The sequence below is a fragment of the Heteronotia binoei genome, chromosome 2, assembly GCF_032191835.1.
Source record: "Heteronotia binoei isolate CCM8104 ecotype False Entrance Well chromosome 2, APGP_CSIRO_Hbin_v1, whole genome shotgun sequence".
NCBI lineage: Eukaryota > Metazoa > Chordata > Lepidosauria > Squamata > Gekkonidae > Heteronotia > Heteronotia binoei.
Window position 1 is genome coordinate 8,280,951 of NC_083224.1, and position 12,389 is coordinate 8,293,339.

The window sequence follows — 12,389 nt, forward strand, 5'->3', positions numbered from 1 at the left end:
AGTTGCAGTTGGAGCCTCAGAGATCAACAGTCTTCCACTAAGCTCTGACATTTTGAATCTGACAAAGGAAAAGGAAAGGTCCCCTGTGCAAGCGCCAGTCGTTTCCGACTCTGGGGTGACGTTGCTTTAACAACGTTTTCACGGCAAACTTCCCCAGACCTCTACGCTTTTCCCCCAGCAAGCTGCGTCCTCATTTTACCCACCTCGGAAGGATGGAAGGCTGAGTTAACCTCGAGCCTGCTACCTGAAAACCCAACTTCCGCCGGAGATCGAACTCAGGCCGTGAGCAGAGCTTAGGCCTGCAGCACTACAGGTTTAACACTCTGCGCCATGGGGTCCCTTAAAGGAAAGGCCCCCTGTGCAAGCACCAGTCGTTTCCGTCTCTGGGGTGACGTTGCTTTCACAACGTTATCACGGCAGACTTTTGACGGGGTGGTTTGCAATTGCCTTCCCCAGTCTTTAACCCTTTCCCCCCAGCAAGCTGGGTCCTCGTTTGACTGATCCCGGAAGGATGGAAGGCAGAGTCAACCTCGAGCCGGCTACCTGAAAACCCAGCTTCCGCCGGGGATCGAACTCAGGTCGTGAGCAGAGAGTTCAGACCACAGTGCAGTAGTGCTGCTTTACCACTCTGCGCCACGGGGCGCAGAGTGGATGACTGTTGATCTCTGAGGCTCCAGCTGCAACTGTCTATACAACAATTGTAAAAGCTGGAGAGTGTCTAAATATAAATTTGAAGGCAATACTGGGCATCCCATAATGGAATTCAGGCCTTTACCTAGTGTACTGCAGCCTGAAGAAGGCGAATGAAATGCATAGCGACCTAGGCTATCCATTGCTGTTGTTGTAAGAACATAAGAACATAAGAGAAGCCATGTTGGATCAGGCCAACGGCCCATCAAGTCCAACACTCTGTGTCACACACTGGCAAAAAATTTTATATACACACATACACTGTGGCTAATAGCCACTGATGGACCTGTGCTCCATATATTTATCTAAACCCTTCTTGAAGGTGGCTATACTTGTGGCCGCCACCACCTCCTGTGGCAGTGAATTCCACATGTTAATCACCCTTTGGGTGAAGAAGTACTTCCTTTTATCCGTTTTAACCTGTCTGCTCAGCAATTTCATCGAATGCCCACAAGTTCTTGTATTGTGAGAAAGGGAGAAAAGGACTTCTTTCTCTACTTTCTCCATCCCATGCATTATCTTGTAAACCTCTATCATGTCACCCCGCAGTCGACGTTTCTCCAAGCTAAAGAGTCCCAAGCGTTTCAACCTTTCTTCATAGGGAAAGTGCTCCAGCCCTTTAATCATTCTAGTTGCCCTTCTCTGGACTTTCTCCAGTGCTATAATATCCTTTTTGAGGTGCGGCGACCAGAACTGCACACAGTACTCCAAATGAGACCGCACCATCGATTTATACAGAGGCATTATGATACTGGCTGATTTGTTTTCAATTCCCTTCCTAATAATTCCCAGCATGGCGTTGGCCTTTTTTATTGCAAACGCACACTGTCTTGACATTTTCAGTGAATTATCTACCACGACCCCAAGATCTCTCTCTTGGTCAGTCTCTGCCAGTTCACACCCCATCAACTTGTATTTGCAGCTGGGATTCTTGGCCCCAATGTGCATTACTTTGCACTTGGCCACACTGAACCGCATCTGCCACGTTGACGCCCACTCACCCAGCCTCAACAGATCCCTTTGGAGTTCCTCACAATCCTCTCTGGTTCTCACCACCCTGAACAATTTAGTGTCATCCGCAAACTTGGCCACTTCACTGCTCACTCCCAACTCTAACGTCAACCTTCTGTTGTAATTTGGCCAGTGTTGTTAAAATCCGGCATCTAGTGTGTCGTGTTTTTCTGTCAATAATGTTGATAATAATATTGATAACAAATGGTTTGTTTAGAAAAAAAATAGAGAGAGTAGCAAGGCCAGACTTGTATCAACAGTTGTTACTTTCATAGTTTTTTCCCCCATTTGTTACAAAGAGAATGGCTGTTTATCACAACGACAAAAAGGGGAAATTGTCGAGAGGGAGACAAAAAAAATCTCCTCAGCCTCAGAGGTGAGGTGAGCAAAAACACAGAGAACAGCAGCGGAGATCCGTCCTCCACGGCGGCGGAAGGAGAACTGACTGAAGGATAAGCGCCCCTTCTCCCAGTCAGGTGATCTTTTTGGCGGGAAAGCGCCTGAGGGAAGAGGGGTGTTCCTAATCCAGGTATGGCCAAACTTGCTTAATGTAAGAGCCACATAGAATAAACGTCAGATGTTTGAGAGCCACAAGACATGGATGTCAGATGTTTGAGAGCCACAAGACATGAATGTCAGATGTTTGAGAGCCGCAAGGGAAGGAAGGAAGCAAGCAAGCAAGGAAGGAAGCAAGGAAGGAAGGAAGGAAGGAAGGAAGGAGAAGACTGCAGACTTATACCCCACCCTTTTCTCTGAATCAGAGACTCAGAGCGGCTTACAATCTCCTATAACTTCTCCCCTCACAACAGACACCCTGTGAGGTGGGTGTGGCTGAGAGAGCTCTCCCAGAAGCTGCCCTTTCAAGGACAACTCCTATGAGAGCTCTGGCTGACCCAAGGCCATTCCAGCAGCTGCAAGGGGAGGAGTGGGGAATCAAACCCGGTTCTCCCAGATAAAAGTCCGTGTACTTCACCACTACACCAAACTGGCTCTTAAGAAGACGGTAGATCTATACCCCACCCTTCTCTCTGAATCAGAGACTCAGAGCGGCTTACAATCTCCCATATCTTCTCCCCTCCACCACAAACACCCTGTGAGGTGGGTGGGGCTGAGAGAGCTCTCCCAGAAGCTGCCCTTTCAAGGACAACTCTGCCGGAGCTGAGGCTGACCCAAGGCCATTCCAGCAGGTGCAAGGGGAGGAGTGGGGAATCAAACCCGGTTCCTCCCGGATAAGAGTCCTCACACTTCACCACTACACCAAACTGGCTCTCACCAAAATATCTTTTCCACAGCAGGCCTGCCCTCAGCCAGTCCCCCCCCTCCACATGTAGGGCTGCACAGAAGCCACAAAATTATGTATGTGCCTAAATAGTATGGGCCGTGGGATCCAAATACCTGCCGACCTACACCAATCGCAGACCCCTGCCTGTTTGAATGAACCAATGGCCAGCTAGTGCAGGAGATTAGAGTTGTATAAAGGTTTGGCCCGCAGGCTTTTAGCCAGTTCAGTTCTTTGCTGGAAGCAGCCTTCACCATGCTTTCTCTAATACTGTTCTCACTATGATCTCGTCTCTGCAATGCTTTAAACCCACTATATTATAAAGATGAAACTGCTCTTGAGAGGAACAGGTCTGAGAGAACTTGGGACTGACTCAAGGTCACTCCAGCAGGTGCAGGTGGAGGAGTGTAGAATCAAGCCCACATCGCCCAGGTAAGAGTCCGTGCACTTAACACTACACCAAAGCGGCTCTCCTGGGAAATGCTGGGATCCAGCAGCAATTTATCTCCAGACTAGTTTGGCCAGGGATCCTTGAGGTTTTTTGCCACCTTTGGGCATGGAGCAGGGGGCCCTGGTGATGTCTGTGGTGGTGGGATTTGTGAATGTCCTGCATTGTGCAGGGGGTTGGACTAAGTGTTTTAACAATTTATTAATAACATATGGTTACAATATTTAATTGTCTCTTTTCTATACTAACCCGTATGATATTTCAGCTCCCCCTCCCTCCAGGATTTGACTTCCCCGAAGTTATACATTTAAATTCAATTACAAAGGTACCGCTAACCAATCAAAGTTCAATATTTTTCTTCTCTCATTAATACTAAAATATTGTCCAATGTCTTTTTACATTCCACTCTTTCTCCAGATGTCCTTTAAATTTCTTCCACTTTGAATATATCTAAATCATAGTCTCTTAACGTTTTAGTTAATTTGTCCATCTCACTCCACGATAAAACTTTCACAATCCAATCCCATTTCTCTGGTATTTTTCTCTGTTTCCACAGCTGCGCATACAATGTCCTAGCAGCTGAACAGGGGGTTGGACTAAGTGACCCTGGAGGTCCCTTCCAACTCTATGATTCTAGGGATGCTCTAGTCCAGGGGTGGCCAACGGTAGCTCTCCAGATGTTTTTTGCCTACAACTCCCATCAGCCCCAGCCAGCATGGCCAATGGCTGGGGCTGATGGGAGTTGTAGGCACAAAAAAACATCTGGAGAGCTACCGTTGACCACCCCTGCCTCTAGGCTGATCCTGCATTGGGCGTAGGGTTGCCAAGTCCAATTCAAGAAATATCTGGGGCCTTTGGGGGTGGAGCCAGGAGACTTTGGGGGTGAAGCCAGGAAACATTGGGGGTGGAGTAGGTTGTGATAAGCATCATTGAACTCCCAAGGGAGATCTGGCCGCCACATTGAAAGGGACCGCACACCTTTTAGATGCCTTCCCTCCATTGGAAATAATGAAGGATAGGAGGACTTTCTTTGGGGGCTCATAGAATTGGACCCCCTGGTCCAATCCTTTTAAAACTTGGAGGATGTTGGCCAAAAAAACAGGAGCCATCCAGAGGTCCACCAATGGGGCCACAGTGAGGTTCTAGAATTCTATGTCTGTGGAGGAGAGGGGCCGTAGCTCAGTGGCAGAGCCTCTGCTTGGCAGGCAGAAGGTCCCAGGTTCAATCCCCAGCATCTCCAGTTAAGAAGAACCAGGCAGGAGGTGATGGGAAAGAGCTCAGCCTGAGACCCTGGAGAGACAGGAAGAGGAGCCATGGCTCAGTGGCAGAGCCTCTGCTTGGCAGGCAGAAGGTCCCAGGTTCAATCCCCGGCATCTCCAGTTAAAAGGACCAGGCAGGAGGGGATGGGAAAGACCTCTGCCTGAGACCCTGGAGAGCCGCTGACAATCTGAGTAGATCCTTGGTCCGACTTTGAGGGAAATCTAATAGATTTCCAGGTTCCCCCAGTGAAAAATAAGCCTCCAAACCGAAGAAAGGCGGATGAAATGTCTTGATATCAAGAACAGACGTCTTTGGAAGGGCTTCCTTTAGCTCTATGAACTAAATACTGGACTATGGATATTCCTTTGCGATTGGAAAGTTTGTTGAACTGCTTTTGTTGAACTGCTTTTGAACTGACTTGTGGGAATAGCCTTTTGAAGCATGTTTTTGTTCATTTGAAGTTCTGTGCGCAAGCCTGGTCAGAACACCACTGACCTTCACATTACATCGTTTTGCCATTTAAAATTTATGGTGTCTCTTAGCGGTTTTTTGTTTACACAATCCCCAGTTGGGGCAGGGGTTCCCCAGTTTGGAGGCCCTCCCCCCGCTTCGGGGTCATCAGAAAATGGGGGAGGAAGGAAATGTTGGCTGGGCACTCCATTATTTCCTATGGAGACCGATTCCCATAGGGTATATTGAATTGATCTGTGGGTGTCTGGGGCTCTAGGGAGACTCTTTTTTAAGTCGATGCACCGGATTTTCAGCTTAGTATCCAGTACCTCTCCTTAAAAGACCCTCCAAGTTTCAAAAATATTGGACCAGGGGGTCCAATTCTACGAGCCCTCAAAGAAGGTGCCCCTATCGTTCATTATTTCCAATGGAGGGAAGGCATTTAAAAGGTTCGCAGTCACTTTAAATGATATGGCCAGAACTCCCTTTGGAGTTCAATTACGCTTGCCGCAACCTTTCTCCTGGCTCCACCCCCAAAGTCCCCAGATATTTCTTAAATTGGACCTAGCAACCCTACCAAGTTCTTCCAATGTATTTCTCTTTTAGCTGTATTGACCTACTCAAATAAGGGATATTGGCTGTTTATCTCATTACACATACTAAACCCATCTTCCATTATATTTTAATGTATTTTTCTTCTAATGGCAAACTATATGTATGTTATATGTTAAAAGGTAGATATGTTGGAAATGCCCTCATTTTGGCCCAGGCTTATAAACAACAGAGTGATTAGCAGACGTTCTCACATTTTGACATGTTACTATTTTATTGGTTTCTCACACTCATGCTACCCAGATCAAAGGTTTGAATTTTACTATTCTGTCATTGGGTTTTAAATTTGTACCGTTTTGCAATTTAAACCACTGCCATAAGAACATAAGCGAAGCCATGTTGGATCAGGCCAGTGGCCCATCCAGTCCAACACTTTGTGTCACACAGTGGCCAAAAAACCCCAAGTGCCATCTAGAGGTCCACCAGTGGGGCTAGAAGCCCTTCCACTGTGCCCCTCTCAAGCACTAGAATACAGAGCATCACTGCCCCAGATAGAGAGTTTCAACAAACGCTGTGGCTAATAGCCACTGATGGATCTCTGCTCCATATGCTTATCCATTTCCCGCTTGAAGCTGTCTATGCTTGCAGCCTTCGCCACCTCCTGTGGCAGTGAATTCCACATGTTAATCACCCTTTGGGTGTAGAAGTACTTCCTTTTATCCGTTCTAACGCTACTGCTCAGCAATTTCATCGAATACCCACGAGTTTTTGTATTGTGAGAAAGGGAGAAAAGTACTTCTTTCTCTACTTTCTCCATCCCATGAATAATCTTGTAAACCTCTATCATGTCACCCTGCAGTCGACGTTTCTCCAAGCTAAAGAGCCCCAAGCCCTTTAACCTTTCTTCGTAGGGAAAGTGTTCCAACCCTTGAATCATTCTAGTTGCCCTTTTCTGCACTTTTTCCAATGCTATTGTATCTTTTTTGAGGTGCGGTGACCAGAATTGTACACAGTATTCCAAACGAGACCGCACCATTGATTTATACAGAAACGTTATGATGCTGGCTGATTTGTTTTCGGTTCCCTTCCTAATAATTCCTACCAGCTCTATGTTCCCTTCCTAATAATTCCTACCAGCTCTGCTCACTGTACCTGATTCCTTGTCTGAAGAAGTGTGTGTGCACACACAAAAGCTTACATTCTGAATAAATATTTGTGGAGGGAGAAGACAGAGGAGCTTGTGAGCCGCTCTGAGTCTCTGATTCAGAGAGACAGGCGGGGTATAAATCTGCAGTCTCTTTCTTCTTCTGTGAGTGCTCTCTCAGCCCCACCCACCTCACAGGGTGTCTTTGTGTGGGGAGAAGATAGAGGAGATTGTAAGCCGCTCTGGGTCTCTGATTCAGAGAGAAGGGCAGGGTATAAATCTGCAGTCTCCTTCTTCTTCTGGGAGAGCCCTCTCAGCCCCACCCACCTCACAGGGTGCCTGTTGTGGGGGGAGAAGATAGAGGAAATTGTAAGCCGCTCTGGGTCTCTGATTCAGAGAGAAGGACGGGGTATAAACCTGCAGTCTCCTTCTTCTTCTGGGAGAGCCCTCTCAGCCTCACCCACCTCACAGGGTGCCAATTGTGGGGGGAGAAGATAGAGGAAATTGTAAGCCGCTCTGAGTCTCTGATTCAGAGAGAAGGGCGGGGTATAAACCTGCAATTCTTCTTCTCTTCTTCTTCTTTTCCTTCATCTCTGCTTACAATCCTTCCCTAATTAGGGTTGCCAAATCCAATTCAAGAAATACCTGGGGACTTTGGGGGTGGAGCCAGGAGCAAGGGTGTGACAAGCTGCACTAAACTCCAAAGGGAGCTCTGGCCATCACATTTAAAGGGACCACACGCCTTTTAAATGCCTTCTCTCCATTGGAAATAACGAAGGAGAGGGGCACCTTCTTTCGAGACTCATAGAATTGGTCTTAAAGGTGCCACTGGACTCCTACAGGTCCTTCTCCGGAAACCCCAGTAAAGGAGGCCTCTGAGCTCAGCCGCATCTTTCCCAGCTCTTCCTGTGAGCTAAGAAGAGAAGAGTGATTCATCCGCCACTGTCCTGCCAGCATAGCAGCAAATTAACACCCCACCCCTCCCCCAGCCACTGCCATTCATTTCATTAGTCCTAATCAGGCTGCTCTCAGCAGTCCCTCCACAAAGAGCAATGCTGGAGCAATTGTCTCATTAGCATGGGCTTCCCCAAGGTCAGCCCGGCCAGGCCACTTGCTGGCATGCCGGCAGCCACGTTCACATCGGGCAGGGCGAGCGTGGGGCGTCCAAGGCAGCCTGAGGAACCCCGGCACACCCAGGAAGGGGCTGGTGAGGGGGGGGGGTGGTCCTGCACAGGCACTGGCCAATATTCCAAGGTCTTTGACCCAAAAGGCAGCCCAGGATGAGCATGTGAGACACAGCACAGCCCCTAGGCTGGTTCGTCACCAAAGTGGCTGCTGGGGGGCTGAATCTGGGACCTCCTGCATGCCAAGAAAAGGAAAGAAGGGGCCGTGGTTCGGAGAAGGAGGAGGAGAAGAAGGAGAAGAAGAAAGAGAAGGAGGAGGAGGATGAAAAGAGAAGGAGGAGGAGGAGAAGAAGAAGAAGAAAGAGAAGGAGGAGGAGGAGAAGAAGAAGAAGAGGAGGAGAAGGAGAAGAAAGAGGAGGAGGAGGAGAAGAAGAGAAGGAGGAGGAGGAGAAGAGAAGGAGGAGGAGGAGAAGAAAGAGAAGGAGGAGGAGGAGAAGAGAAGGAGGAGGAGGAGTAGAGAAGAGAAGGAGGAGGAGAAGGAGAAGAAGAAAGAGGAGGAGGAGGAGAAGAGGAGGAGAAGGAGGAGGAGAAGGAGAGGAAGAAAGAGGAGGAGGAGAAGGAGAAGAAGAAAGAGAAGGAGGAGGAGAAGGAGCAGAAGAGAAGGAAGAGGAGAAGGAGAAGAAGAAAGAGAAGGAGGAGGAGAAGAAGAAAGAGAAGGAGGAGGAGGAGGAGAAGAAAGAGAAGGAGGAGGAGAAGGAGATGAAGAAAGAGAAGGAGAAGAAAGAGAAGGCTCGATGGCCATCTGACAGCAATGAAGATCCTGTGAATTGAGGGGGAGGTGTTTGTGAGTTTCCTGCATTGTGCAGGGGGTCGGACTAGATGACCCTGGAGGTCCCTTCCAACTCGATGAAAGCACCACTGGTGGAAAAAGAGGTTCAGGGGATGCAGCTCAAAGGGGGGTGGGAGGGAACTCCTGATGAGGAGGTAAACAGGCACTCATCCCCCTCCCCAAGAGCTATTGCTCAGCAAGCAGGCCTAAGTCTCCCAGGGCTTTGGAAAGCACAAATCCTTCAAGCCCGGGAGTGCTGGCCCAGATTCAAGCACGCCGGTTCCCCTGGTTACGCTGCGTCACAGCCCCAAGTAGGACGCCCTTTAACCTTTCCGTTCTTTCCAGAAGTCTGAGAAAGCCAGCTGAGCAGCCAGGCCTCGTCCCCCTCCTCAGGGAAACTCTATCCCTCGGCTAAATTGAGTGGCTCAGCAGGGCAGAGTGGGGGGATCCGGAATGAAGCCGAGAGGCCTACCTGAATCCCGGTCAATGCTCCGTAACCGGAGCCGCAAGAGCTCACTGTGATGCAGTCAACAGCTTCTCAACAACTTCTATCAGCGTTGGGGGCTTCCCTGAGCAGAGGAAGGGAGCGGGGGGGGGGGTTAGTTAGGGACATGTTTTGGTAACTCCTGGAGGGGGAGAAAGAGCAAGCCAGCACACCCGCTGGAGCTCTGCTTCTGGTTATAGGAGGGGAGAGACTTGTCTTAGCAGTAGTCTGTGCGAAAAGGATCTCGGGGTCTTAGTGGATCATATGCTGAACATGAGCCAGCAGTGTGATGCGGTGGCTAAAAAGGCAAAGGCAATTTTGGTCTGTAGCGACAGAAGTATAGTGTCCAGATCACATGAAGCGATGGTATCGCTTTACTCTGCTCTGGTAAGACCTCGCCTGCAGTCTTGTGTTCAGTTCTGGCCACCACATTTTAAGAAGGATACAGACAAGCTGGAACGGGTCCAGAGGAGGGTGACGACAAGAACTCATGGGAATTCAATGAAATTGCTGAGCAGTCTGGTTAAAACGGATAAAAGGAAGACCTTCACCCAAAGGGTGATTAACTTGTGGAATTCACTGCCACAGGAGGTGGTGGCGGCTACAAGCATAGCCAGCTTCAAGAGGGGATTGGATAAAAATATGGAGCAGAGGTCCATCAGTGGCTATTAGCCACAGTGTGTGTGTATTTTGGCCACTGTGTGATACAGAGTGTTGGACTGGATGGGCCATTGGCCTGGTCCAACATGGCTTCTCTTATGTTCTTATGTAGGGGTCTGGAGACCAAGTCCTTGAAGGGCTGTCCTATAGATGGTATGGAATTATTTTCTGTGGCCCCAGAAGGTAGGACCAGAACCAGTGGGTTAAAATTAAATCAAAAGAGCTTCCGGCTCAACATGACTGTTAAAGCGGTTCCTCAGTGGAACAGGCTTCCTCGGGAGGTGGTGGGCTCTCCTTCCTTGGAGGTTTTTAAACAGAGGCTAGTTGGCCATCTGACAGCAATGAGGATCCTGTGAATTTAGGGGGAAGTGTTGGTGAGTTTCCTGCATTGTGCAGGGGGTTGGACTAGATGGCCCTGGAGGTCCCTTCCAACTCTATGATTCTATGAACTTCCTGACCGTTAGAGCGGTTCCTCAGTGGAACAGGCTTCCTCCTCGGGAGGTGGTGGGCTCTCCTTCCTTGGAAGTTTTTAAACAGAGGCTAGTTGGCCATCTGACAGCAATGAGGATCCTGTGAATTTAGGGGGAGGTGTTTGTGAGTTTCCTGCATTGTGCAGGGGGTTGGACTAGATGGCCCTGGAGGTCCCTTCCAACTCCATGATTCCCCCGAGCAGAAAGGTGAAATTTTCATCAAGCCCATGTTGCTACCGAAAGTTCTGCAAAGCATCATCACGGTATAGGTTAGAGCAGGGGTCTCAAACTCATTTGTTTTGAGGGCCGGATCTGACATAAATGAGACCTTGTCAGCCGAGCCATGTGTGTCATAAAATGTAATGCCAGGTGGCAGAGATATCAACTTTATAGAGAACACAGACCAGGAGGGGGAGGAGCCTGAGTCAATAGAAGGAAGAGAGGCTTGGCTCAGTAGCTCTCCTGTGCGATTGAGAGAGCCTGGCAAAGCAAGGTGTGCTGCAGAAGGAAGCAAGAGAAAGGGAGAAGGACGGAGATGACAGTCAGTTAACTGGGGGCCTGATCCGGCCCCTAGGCTGCATGTTTGACACCCCTGAGTTAGGAGTGTCAGACCACAATCTGGGAGACGTGGGTTCAAATCCCCACTCTGCTGCTATAGGAGTTCATGCAGGCTTTCCGTAACGAATGTCAATTGCGATAATTATAATCTATTGCAGAAGAAGAGAGCAAGAGACCCTTCTCAGAGACTAGCAACATTCGTGGTAATGTATGAGCTTTCGTAAGTCACAGCTCCCTTCTTCAGATCAGAATTGACCCGTGACTCCCGAAAGCTCCTCCCCTCCCTGCCACAAATTTTATTAGTCTTTAAAGTGCTCCTCCTGCGCTCCAGCTCTTTTCAACTGCTTTGTTGTTGCTGCTGTTCAGTCGCACAGCTGAGTCTGACTCTTTGCGACCCCTGGACCAAGTCACGCCAGGCCCTCCTGTCTTCCACCATCCTCCGCAGTCTGCTCAAATTCATGTTACATCAGTAACGCTGCCCAGTCGTCTCATCTTTTGCCGTCCCCTTCTTCTTTTGCCTTCTGTCTTTCCCAGCATCAGGGTCTTCTCCAGGGAGTGCTCCCTTCTCATTTGGTGGCCAAAGGATTGGAGCTTCAGCTTCAGCATCTGACCTTCCAGGGAACAGTCTGGGTTGATTCCCCTTAGGACAGACTGACTGGATCTTCTTGCAGCCCAAGGGACTCTCAAGAGTCTTCTCCAGCACCACATCTCAAAATCATCTATTCTTCTGCATTCAGCCTTCCTTATGATCCAGCTATCACAGCCATACATTACTACTGGGAATACCATCGCTTTGACTATACAAGCTTTTGTTGTCAGGGTGATGTCTTTCCCAGCATCAGGGTCTTCTCCAGTGTGCGCCCCCTTCTCATTTGGTGGCCAAAGTATTGGAGCTTCAGCTTCAGCCTCTGACCTTCCAGGGAACAGTCTGGGTTGATTTCCCTTCGGACTGACCGATCGGATCTTCTTGCAGTCCGAGAGACTCTCAAGATTCTTCTCCAGCACCACAGCTCAAAAGCATCTATTCTTCTGCGCTCGGCTACAACTGCTCCAGGCAGACTAATTTGGTGTGGTGCCCAGTAGACCCTCTAACCATCTCCCAGATCCCTGTGAGGAGGCCAGTCTAGGACCTTACTACCAGGGCACTTATGGTTGCCAATCCCCAGGTGGGGGCAGGGGATCCCCTGGTTTGGAGACCCTCCCCCTGCTTCAGGGTCATCAGAAAGCAGGGGGGGAGGGAAATGTCTGCTGGGCACGCCATTATACCCTATGGGACCACAGAAAACAATTCCACCGCTTCCCCATAGGGTATGATGGAGAATTGATTTATGGGTATCTGGGGCTGTAGGGAAAAACAGGCTGCTTACCTGTAACTTATGATCTTCGAGTGGTCATCTGTGCAGTCACACTGATGGGATTAAGGCGCCTGC